Consider the following 9851-nt stretch of genomic DNA (forward strand, 5'->3'; position numbering starts at 1 on the left):
ACACCAGCCATCCCCGCTCCCCTCAGAGCTCTTCATCTCTAGCAACTAGAAAGGTCATGTTTGGCCGAGCAGGACACCTTCGCGACCCTCCTCTGGCCCTCTAGTGGACACCCATTCGGATTGGTCTGTGCCTACGCTGTATCTTTTCATGCCACTTAACCTTTTGAATATCGCCTTGTGCAGCAGGCAAAGTCAGAGAGGGCGTGGGGATCCAGATCAGGCAGTAAGGACTTTGTTTTTCGTTTTGAATGGTAAGGGAAACCCCTTGCTAGTTCTGAGCAGAGGAAAGGCATGGACAGCTTATAGGCTGATGTGGCTGTGTGGTAGAGACTGTTGGGAAAAAAAAAAAAAACTGTAAGGAAGCAGACTGACGCAAGGAGCCCAGTAAGCTATTGTCATAATCCTGCAGAGGAGGCAGTGGTTTGGGTGGGGTAGAGCTGTTAAGAAGTGCTCAGATTCTGGATATATTTTGAAAGTAGAGCTGACAGTATTTGCTGATGGCGCAAATACGGGTCATGAAAGAAAGCGGGGAGGCAAGGATGATGCCAACGTTTTTGATCTGAGCAGCTGGAAAGATGGAGTTTCCATCAACAGAGGTGAGAAAGACTGTGGGTGGCCTTTCAGTCTCTGCCTGGCGTTAGGATGAAAGGCAGACTCTTTGGACTGAGTGAGGTGCTGGTGGGCTGAGACAATGAAAGGTTTTTTACCTAAGCAACTGGAAAGCGAAGTCACTATATACTGTGATAGAAGTCCTGCAGGAGGAATTTCGTTTGAGAGATACTAAATTTGAGATAAAATTAGATATTCATAGAATGTCCAATAGGCAGTGAGAGTTAAAAGACTGGAGTTTGTACTTAAAACTCTGTGATTCGATGGTAAATAATAGAGTAAGGGTAGAGAAAGAAACAGAGATCCAAGAAATAAGCCCTGGGGCAGATGTAAAAAAGGAACAAACAAATGAAGAGAGGAGTGCCCTACAGGCAGATGAAAAAAGTATATCAGAAAGGAAAGGCTGCAACCAAATGTAGCAAAGTTGCTGGTTATCGACTAAGAGAAAGACTGAGACCCCGTCATGCGTGGAGCACCATGGAGCCCGTCAGTAACCCTGACAACTAGTGGGGACAAAGGCCAGATCGTGAGGACTCCAGGGAGAACAGAAAATTCTTCCCAGTGGAGACAATTAAGATTTAGAACTCTTTTAAGGAAATTTTCTTTAAAGGTGAGCAGATGAATGGGACGATAAGTAGAGGGAGAAGTTCTTTTAATTTTTATTTTGAAACGGGAGATATTATGGTTTGTTTGTATGCTGATGGGAACCATCCAAGAGAGAGGGAATGGCGATGCTGGAAGGGCAGGCGCCTAAGAGAAGAGAGAGTGGGGTCTGAAATGAAGGGGAGTGGCCCAGATAGGAGCTCAGGGAGTGCCCAGTGCTGGAGGGCAGGGTACAGGCCCAGGGGCTGCAGGCTGGAGGATGTGGGGGCAGGAGTGGATTGAGGCCGTTCTCCAATGGCTCCAGCTTTCTCAGTGAAAGAGACAGTAAGAATGTGGGAGTAACAGCTGAGGGGAGAAAGGAGATAATGAAATAGTTACTCAGCAAAGTGGGAGAGTGAATGGACTAGTTCACAGTGGCCTCCAAACTTTTTGTCACCAGTGCCCCCTGCTTCTGTGAGAATCTAATGCCTGATGATCTGAGGTGGAGCTGAGGTGGTGATGCTAGCGCTGGGGAGCGGCTGCAAACACAGATGAAGCTTCTCTCACATGCCAGCCACGCACCTCCTGCTGCACAGCCCTGTTCCTAACAGGCCATGGACCGGGTACTAGCCTGCGGCCCGGGGGTTGGGGACCCCTAGACTAGGAGACAAGGGTGGATCAGGCCTCTAACAGCTCCACAGGCCCAGAATACAACGTGCAGAACAGTGCTTGCTGCTCCCTTGATGACCCCCAACCCTAAAGTATATCAGCCGCCAGTTGGCACAGTGGCTGCAATCCTACTATTAAAGCTTCTTTTTTATATTAACATTTTAAAATTGTAGTATAACATATGTAGAATAAGGTGCAAAATCTGGAGTGCATGAAACCACTCCCCAGGTTAAGGGCTTAGAACATTACAGGCACCAAGGAGACTCTTACATGCCTGCAGAAGCTTCTTCCTGCCCTTCCTGTCAGCAACCTCCAGAAGTAACCAGTACTCGTTTTACATAAAAATACATTTTTTTGCCTGTTGTTGTACTTTAAGTAAATGGATCATACTGTAAATATCTTTTATGTCTGGCTTGTTTTGCTCAATATTATGTCTGAAATATCCATTCCTGTTGTTGCATGTAGCAGAGCTGTATTTTTCTTTGTTGTATAGTATTCCATTGTGTGAATTTACCACAATTTATTTATCCGTGTATTGTTGATAGACATAAAGTTTGTTTCTGGTTTGAAGTTATTACAAATAATGCTAGTATGAACATTCTTTTAGCTTTTTTTTTTTTTTTTAAGAAATATGTGCATTATCTGTCAGGTATATTCTTAGAAGTGGATTCTGGTGGTTCCTAAGGAATGTGTATGTCAGCTTTAGGACAAACAGCACACAGTTTTCTAAAATGGTTACACCAATATTACACAGCTATATGTTATGGTATGCTGTTAAATTATACAGCAATTCCTTCTTTTGAGCCTTAAATATTTTTCAATCCTCAGAAGATCCTTCTTAGACCATTCTTTCCTTCTTGAGAAGATAAATGATTTAAGCCTGGGGCCAGTTAACATCATAAGCATGCTTACCTGGGACCAGGAATAGGATATTATGGACTCCAGGTGGCAGCAGGGAGTTGCTGGACTGGGATGTCAGGAGCCAGGAGAGGGCCTGGTGGGAGGAGGAAGGGAGAGTACCAGAGGCAAGCTGCCCCGTTCTGCTAAGGCTGGCCCTGCAGAGAGGTAAGCAGACCCTATGCGGGGTCGAGAGGGCCTTCAACATCAGAGGGCACCAAGCCCCAGCACGCTCCTGTCTTCATTCCTTCACTCACTGACTTGCATTATTCCTCTTCTCCTTGGGATCTGCTTCCGATTTATTAACGATGTTATGCCTTTTTTGAGAAATGGCTCACATGGTTTTTGGAAAGCTGCATGATGCAATTAGCATCTTAAATTATAAAGTTGTATTGAATTTATATGTGATCAAGGATCTTCTAATAGTGAACTAGCAGAAAATAAAAGCTTATAGAATCTCCTTCTGTGATAAGCCGGGATCTCCTATGAGTAGGTTGCTCTGAGTCCTAATGGAAAGGAGAGTAGGCAGGAGCCGTAGATATTTTCCTCCTGGGCACATGGAAGGAGGCAGAAAAGAGTCAGAATATCCTGAGCAACAAGTTCAGTCATTTCAATGTAAGCTGTGATTCTCTATGGAGTTGTCATGGAAATCCAGTTGTGTGTCCTTAGCTCTAGAATGGAGTCCAGAAAACGTTATTATGGGTTTATCTGAGTGATCTCCTTATAGGGAATGCCTAATGAAAAAGAACTAAGGAAGTACTAGCTGCCATAAAAAACCCTATCCTTCAGGAGCCTGACACAATAAAAGTGTATTTCTGACTCTCTTAACAACAGTCCAGTGCAAATGACCCTGGATAGCAAGGTGCCAACTCTGGAACTCAGCCTCCTTCTATTTGCAGCTCTGCATCTAACTTGCAGTTGGACGGAGTAGTGGAGAAAGCAACTCTCCTTTTAAAAATCTCGACTTGGTAGTCACTTACCTTAATCCACTAATGAGAACTGGTTATCTAGCCACACTTGGCTGCAAGGGGGAGCATGAGGTATGGTCTACTGCGGCCATCTCTATGATAAAACTTATAGCTTTCTGTTTGATTCATGTAGATTCACTTCATTATGCCAAATATCTTCTCCAATTAGTCTATGTTTTAATATAAGGGACTGGACCATGTCTTATACATTTCCCAACCACCAGCACCTAACACAAGGTGGGAACTCTGTAAATGCTGATCGATTGATTAATTGATTGATTGATTCATAGTTCTTTTTCAGAGATTTCTTTTCTAGAGTTTTACAGAAGACCAAGCCCTAACTCATATTTTATTCATTGTCTACGTGGACCTCCCTCTCTACTCCTGAAGTCATCGCCCCGTCTAGCCTACCTATCTACTGCCTGGACAATCTCCTTTTTCTCTATCTGTAGAAAACCCAGTCATCCTCTTTGGCTCAGTTTAAATGGATTCTCAAAAGTTGACCCTTCCCTGTCCATCAAAAAATTTTTGTTCACTAATTTGCCAGTTGGAGCTGTTTCCTGAGAATGTTGTCTTTTCAAGTGCATCTGTCTAATGACCCATCTAAATTCCAGTACCGTCATGCCTCTAAACCCCTCTAAACACTTTGTTCCAAACCAGGCAAAGAGAAAATGCTCAGCACAGACTTGTCAACTAATGATTCAGCAAGATGAGATTCTAACACTTACAGAAAAATATCCGCTAGACCAACAATCATCTAGCTGCCCGCCCCCCCACTCCGCCCCGCACCCCTGGCATCAATATGTAACTCAATAAAAGTTGAACTCTTATGACACATTCAGGCCGCACAAAACCATAAGATCAGAATGCAGTTTCATCTCCACCCTACTCCCCCTGTCTCCCCTTTGTCATCACATGTAAAACTCACAAAAGAACATCTGAGCAGAGAGAAAATTTGGAAGAAGGGATTAGATGATCCCCATGGCATAAGCTCGAGTGTGAGTGTGCGTGTGTGTGAGTGTGCGTGTGTGTGTGTGTGTGATGGGAAAAAGGGGAGAGGCCTGAAGAAAGAGGACCCATTCTGCATCCACTCTGCTTAGTGTCAGAGGAAATCAACTGGCCCCCAGGATCAGTGCTCTCTGAGGTTGGGAAGAAGGCAAAGAGCACACCAGACCTGAACCCCCTCTTTGGGGATCTTCTTATCTAGGCAGCAAGAGCCCTTTGCTGTGATCTGTAACCACCTGGCTGAGAGCATGAGCCGGTGTGCTATAGAGGAGAGTACACAGGATGTGTGGTTTAGGAGGCAAGCTCCCCACTTACTATAAGGAAGTCAGTCTCTGCACCTCATCTGTAAAACAAAGATGATAACTGTCTGATGCCATCAGATCCAGAGAGGCATGGAAGGGCAGCTTCCATGATCCAGTGATGAGGCTTGCCAACAGAGGGCTTTAGACAAAGTATATTTCAAACAAATACCCAGAACTATTGTAATCAACTCTGCCAAGACTTCAGCATCTTGGATCCACAGATTGTGAATGTTGGAAGAGACCTGAAAAGTTCATCTAGAACCACTTTTTCATTTTCTAGTTGACATGTTTCATTTCTGAGCACTCAGTTCATGTGCTGGGATTTTAGAGGGCTGTTCTGCATCTCTGCCTGAGGAACTCTGGGCCACCAGGAAAAGCCTCCAGAAACCAGTGAGGCCCCTCAGACCACCAAGAGAAATGGCAAAGCTTGGGGACCACGTGCCAGCTTACTGTAGGCTAGGTTGAACCTCTCTGTGACCAGAACTGGATAACACAGTAAATCATGCTCAATGACTTAATTACTAGAGGCTCAAGAATAGGCTCATCATCGGATTAGAGTTTTTCTTAGTCTTTTAGGTATAGATGCCAGGAGAACGACTCCCACTTCCTTCTGTAGTCACAAAATTAGGATGATGTAAACACAGGGCTATCCTCAGTCATACTCTCCCAACTTCATCCCATCGAAATGAAGAGAAGGAAGGAGAGGGGAGAGAAAGGGAAAGAAAATGGTTGAGTGTACGTGGTTTCTGAGGTCAACTTTATTGCCGAATGACCCAGTTACACAAGTAAGGTTTCTGCCACTTGCGACTTTGAGTAAACCATACTGGTATAAGATTTTATATTTAGTGAAGCCCTGATGAACTTGCTTCTTGATTTTTTGGTCTTAGTCAGAGAATTAAAGGATGGGTCTCTGTCTATGCAGTGGTAGCTGCAGCTCAAGGAAAACTTGATCAGTGAAGGTGAGAGGTGACCTGCCAAGAAGTAAATGACAGTCAGAGTCGAGATGCTAGCTAAGGAGAATGTGGCAGCTAAGACACATGGATGGTAAAAGCCAGGGTTCCTCAGGGAGCGGGGGTACTAGAGATTCTTCGAAAAGAGAACCTGGTAAGATGGAGTTGGAGCCTGATCTAGGCATTAAAGTTTCATGTGACCTGAAGGTTGCAGAAGTCTGGAGTCAAGCTTAATTCCTCTCTTCCTCCCTTCCATTCTCCCTGTCTCTCTTACAGAAGTAGGCTTCCTCCACGGGGTTAGGTCAGGAGCTGTATGATAGAAGACTTGGTGACTGCAGAGAGAAGGTGGAGTTACTCTCTTGGTATCTATAAACATTTACTGAGTCCACATCACTTAAACACATTTCTTTGCTTGCTGCATCATAAAACACCCACTATTGGAAGAGAAGGTGTTCCTGGAAGTTTGCGATAGAACCTCACTGCATCCGGCCCTTGAAGTGCTCAAATGAGCAGATGGCCCAGATCTCACTGGGGGCAAAGAGCTGGGCCTTCCTGTCTTCTTCCCATCATCAATATTTGGGGTCTCCAGCACTCCCCCTAGCAGGACTGCGGCATCTCACTGGGTTGGAGGATGGAGACAGCTCCAGCCCTAATGTCCATTCTCTCCAGACTGCTGCCGACAGAAGGAGCAGGAGGGCTGCTGTAAGGAACTTGGGAAAGGAAAAGGGCTGCTAGGGGAAGGAACAGGAGGGGTGGTGGTGGAAGATGTGAAAGACCAGGGTGAGGACTGAAGGATCTAGGGAACCGTGGAGCTCAGAAGCTGTTGCCTGGTAGATCAGAGCATGAGTTTTAGAATCAGATACAGATAGGAAGAAAGCCGGGCTTCACCGCTTATAACCTTTGACAAGGCACAGCCTCTAGCTCTTCATCTGTAAAATGGAAACCATAAAATCCACCTCATGGCGCTGTTATTAGGATCAAATGAAATTATGCATGAAAAATCACTTGATTTTTGTGCCCGACACACAGCAGGCTCACACACAGGAAACCATCACCACCTGAGGCCTCGTGAGCCATGCCTGGAGTCTCTCCATTGCTCTTAGTCTGGCATTCGAGGCCAGTTATAATCTGGCCCTTTCTGGTGAGAGCAGCCTTACCTCCCCCCGTGCTCCTGTGTCTTTCACTGTCAATTTCAAGCTAGACCTTCTCCTTCCTCATTTAAGGGTCCAGGAGGAGCCCATGGAAGGAGAAGGACAGAGAGTACTAATAGCTTATGCAAAATCCATTTTCCTGTTTTCCCTCACCAACAGAACCCTGGCTTCGTTGGGAGATGGGGGCAATGTGCCCAGCAAAGAAAACTACATTTCCCAGGTTCCTTTTCGGGCAGGGTGTGACTAAGTCCTGTACAATGAATGTGAAAACAGAAGTTGGGTGGGGCTTCCAGAAAGCTCCTAATTAGGTAAAGGAGGCTAACTTAACTGGCAGGGTTTTTTTTTTTTTTTTAACCTTCTCCTTTACTCCTTTAATCTTAGGATGAAATGACAGCTGTGGCAGAGGCCATCTTGCAACTCCGCGGCGGCCTCGAAAAGGAAGTAGCACCAAGCTTCTCGATCCTGCAGGAGGAGTGTCCTGTTCGGTCCTGCTACCTTCCACCCAGGCCCCTCCCCACACAGGGAGGAGTACCCCCTTCTAGACCACTTTGCAGATAGTCGGGACCCCATAATTTCTGACTAAAGGGCTCCCAGCCCATTTCCCGGGTCTGTCCCCCTAAGAGTCGCCCATGTCACCAGCGTGTGCTAAGTCCAGGGAGGGTCAGGGAAGGCCCCTCTGAGGAAGTAATAGTTGAGCAGAGACCTGAATAAAGTGCGGGAACAAGGGATGTGAGAATCTCAGGCACAGGAACCTCAAGCACAGAAGCCTTAGGTGAAAAAAAATTGGTGTGTTTCAGGAATTTGGTAGGACCTGCCCTCCCCGCGCTCCCGCCCCCGCCCCATACCCTCCACTCTGGGAGGCTGGTACTACAGCATTTATCTTAGAACCTGCTCCTTCCAGCCCCCACCAAAGCTATCTCATGCCATTGGGGCATACTTCCTGCTGGCTGTGGAATTCCATTTCCTAAAACCAATTTGAATCAGATAAATTTTGAATTTAAGTTCTACATAATTAGTCTTCGGCCCCCTCTCAAATATTCTCTACACCATGCTCACCTTTACCAAAGCTATGATGATACGGCCTTGCGGCTGAACCTTTGGCAATGGGCAATATGGTGTCGAAAGCCTGCTCTGTGTTATCTGCTTCAGTCGCCATTCTCTCCTTCCTGGAACATGGTGTCCTTTCATCTCGGACTAATTTATTCCAGGCCCCGGGCTTATTTGCCTATTCAGTCTTCGGCATGCCCATCTGGGATGAGTTTGACATGGTTCCTGGCCTAGAGGCAGGGGGATGAATGAAGTGACCTCCAGAGGAATCCACAAGCCACAGGAATTATCAGTGTGTCTGAGTCATGTCGCCACCAACCAGGCCAGAGGTTGGCACCTTTCAGCATCTTAGAGTCCTTTCTCTGCAGGAGAGAGAGTGGGGATGGAAACAAATTAAGTGTAGGCAGGGAAAATGGTGTGAGTGCTGTCCTCTCTCTCCTGGGAAAAAAAAAATGGATTGCATGGAGACGATAGCAGGTGTTCCTTAAAATGGGCTTCTTGGTATTTAAATCCGTTATATAGTGTTGAGAAAAGATAAGTTGCCTTGAGTGCAGATGCATTTTAGTCACTTAGTCGCCCTTGGAAAGGACCCCAATTGGCTCAGAATATATTCACTAGCACATAATAAAGGCAGAAGATCTCCAGGGCTTTGGAGATGTGATGAAGGGCTAGCTGCAATTAATACATTTCCTCAGGATCAGATTAGAAATGATAATTACCTCTTCCTTTAGGAAGAGACTGGAATTTGGAGATTGGGGAGGGGAAGAAGGGGGGACCTGAGGAACGGGATATACCCAGACCTTTGCCTTTGCTTCAGTCTCGTCAGGAAATCTGGAAGGTCCAAAATTTTTTGATAAGATATCCACAGAGAAGCCAACTTGATAGACGCCAAAGGTTTTTTCCATTTTGGATCTCACTTATGTTCTGGAATCAAAGTAAAGGTAGGCAGCTACCCTGCTTGTTTCTTTTGGAATGAGCTGGGGCAAATTCCTCACGGTTTGTTTATGTTGGCCGCCTGCAGCGACTTAAGAGCCTTGAGACAAGAGGGAGTAACATCCACTCAGAGGTTCTGAGCAAATTCCAGTGATTCAAAGCTACTGAAGGGGAGTTTCTGAGTGGGGTAGGAGGGAGGGCAAGTGGGAATTGATGGGACTCCCAGGATTAGACATCTAGGAACTGGTACTCTTATAAGAGATATTTAAATGTTAGCACTGGATACAGCCTGGACACTCACCAATTACAGGGTCCTTAGGTCCCTCACTGTGACAAGCATCACTCCTTTATTTACTTCCAGTTGTAGGGAGGACTAGGAGGCTTCCAGAAAGTAGCTGGGAGGCTTGGGAGTACACCTGGGAAACTGGCGGGAAAGCCATAGATTTTTATAATCTAGTACAAAATTATTTCAATATTTCAGTACTCGTTCTGACTCTGCTGGTGTGTCGGTTCAATATCAGCTCTGATTCTCTATGACATAGCCGTGAAGAGTGAGACAGTGAGGCACAGAAAGGGGAGGGCAGTGGCTGGTCATTGTTGCTTTCCAAAAAGGCCTCACTCCTGACCTACCTCCTAAAGACCTCAGTGAGTACTCCAGCCAAGGTTGCTTCTTACCTCCCTTTCCTTGTTCCTATCTTTCTTCTTTGCCGCGACCAACCTTTATTGAGTACAGACTAT

This window comes from Pteropus alecto, unplaced genomic scaffold (genome assembly GCF_000325575.1).
Source record: "Pteropus alecto unplaced genomic scaffold, ASM32557v1 scaffold94, whole genome shotgun sequence".
NCBI classification, from domain to species: Eukaryota; Metazoa; Chordata; class Mammalia; order Chiroptera; family Pteropodidae; genus Pteropus; species Pteropus alecto.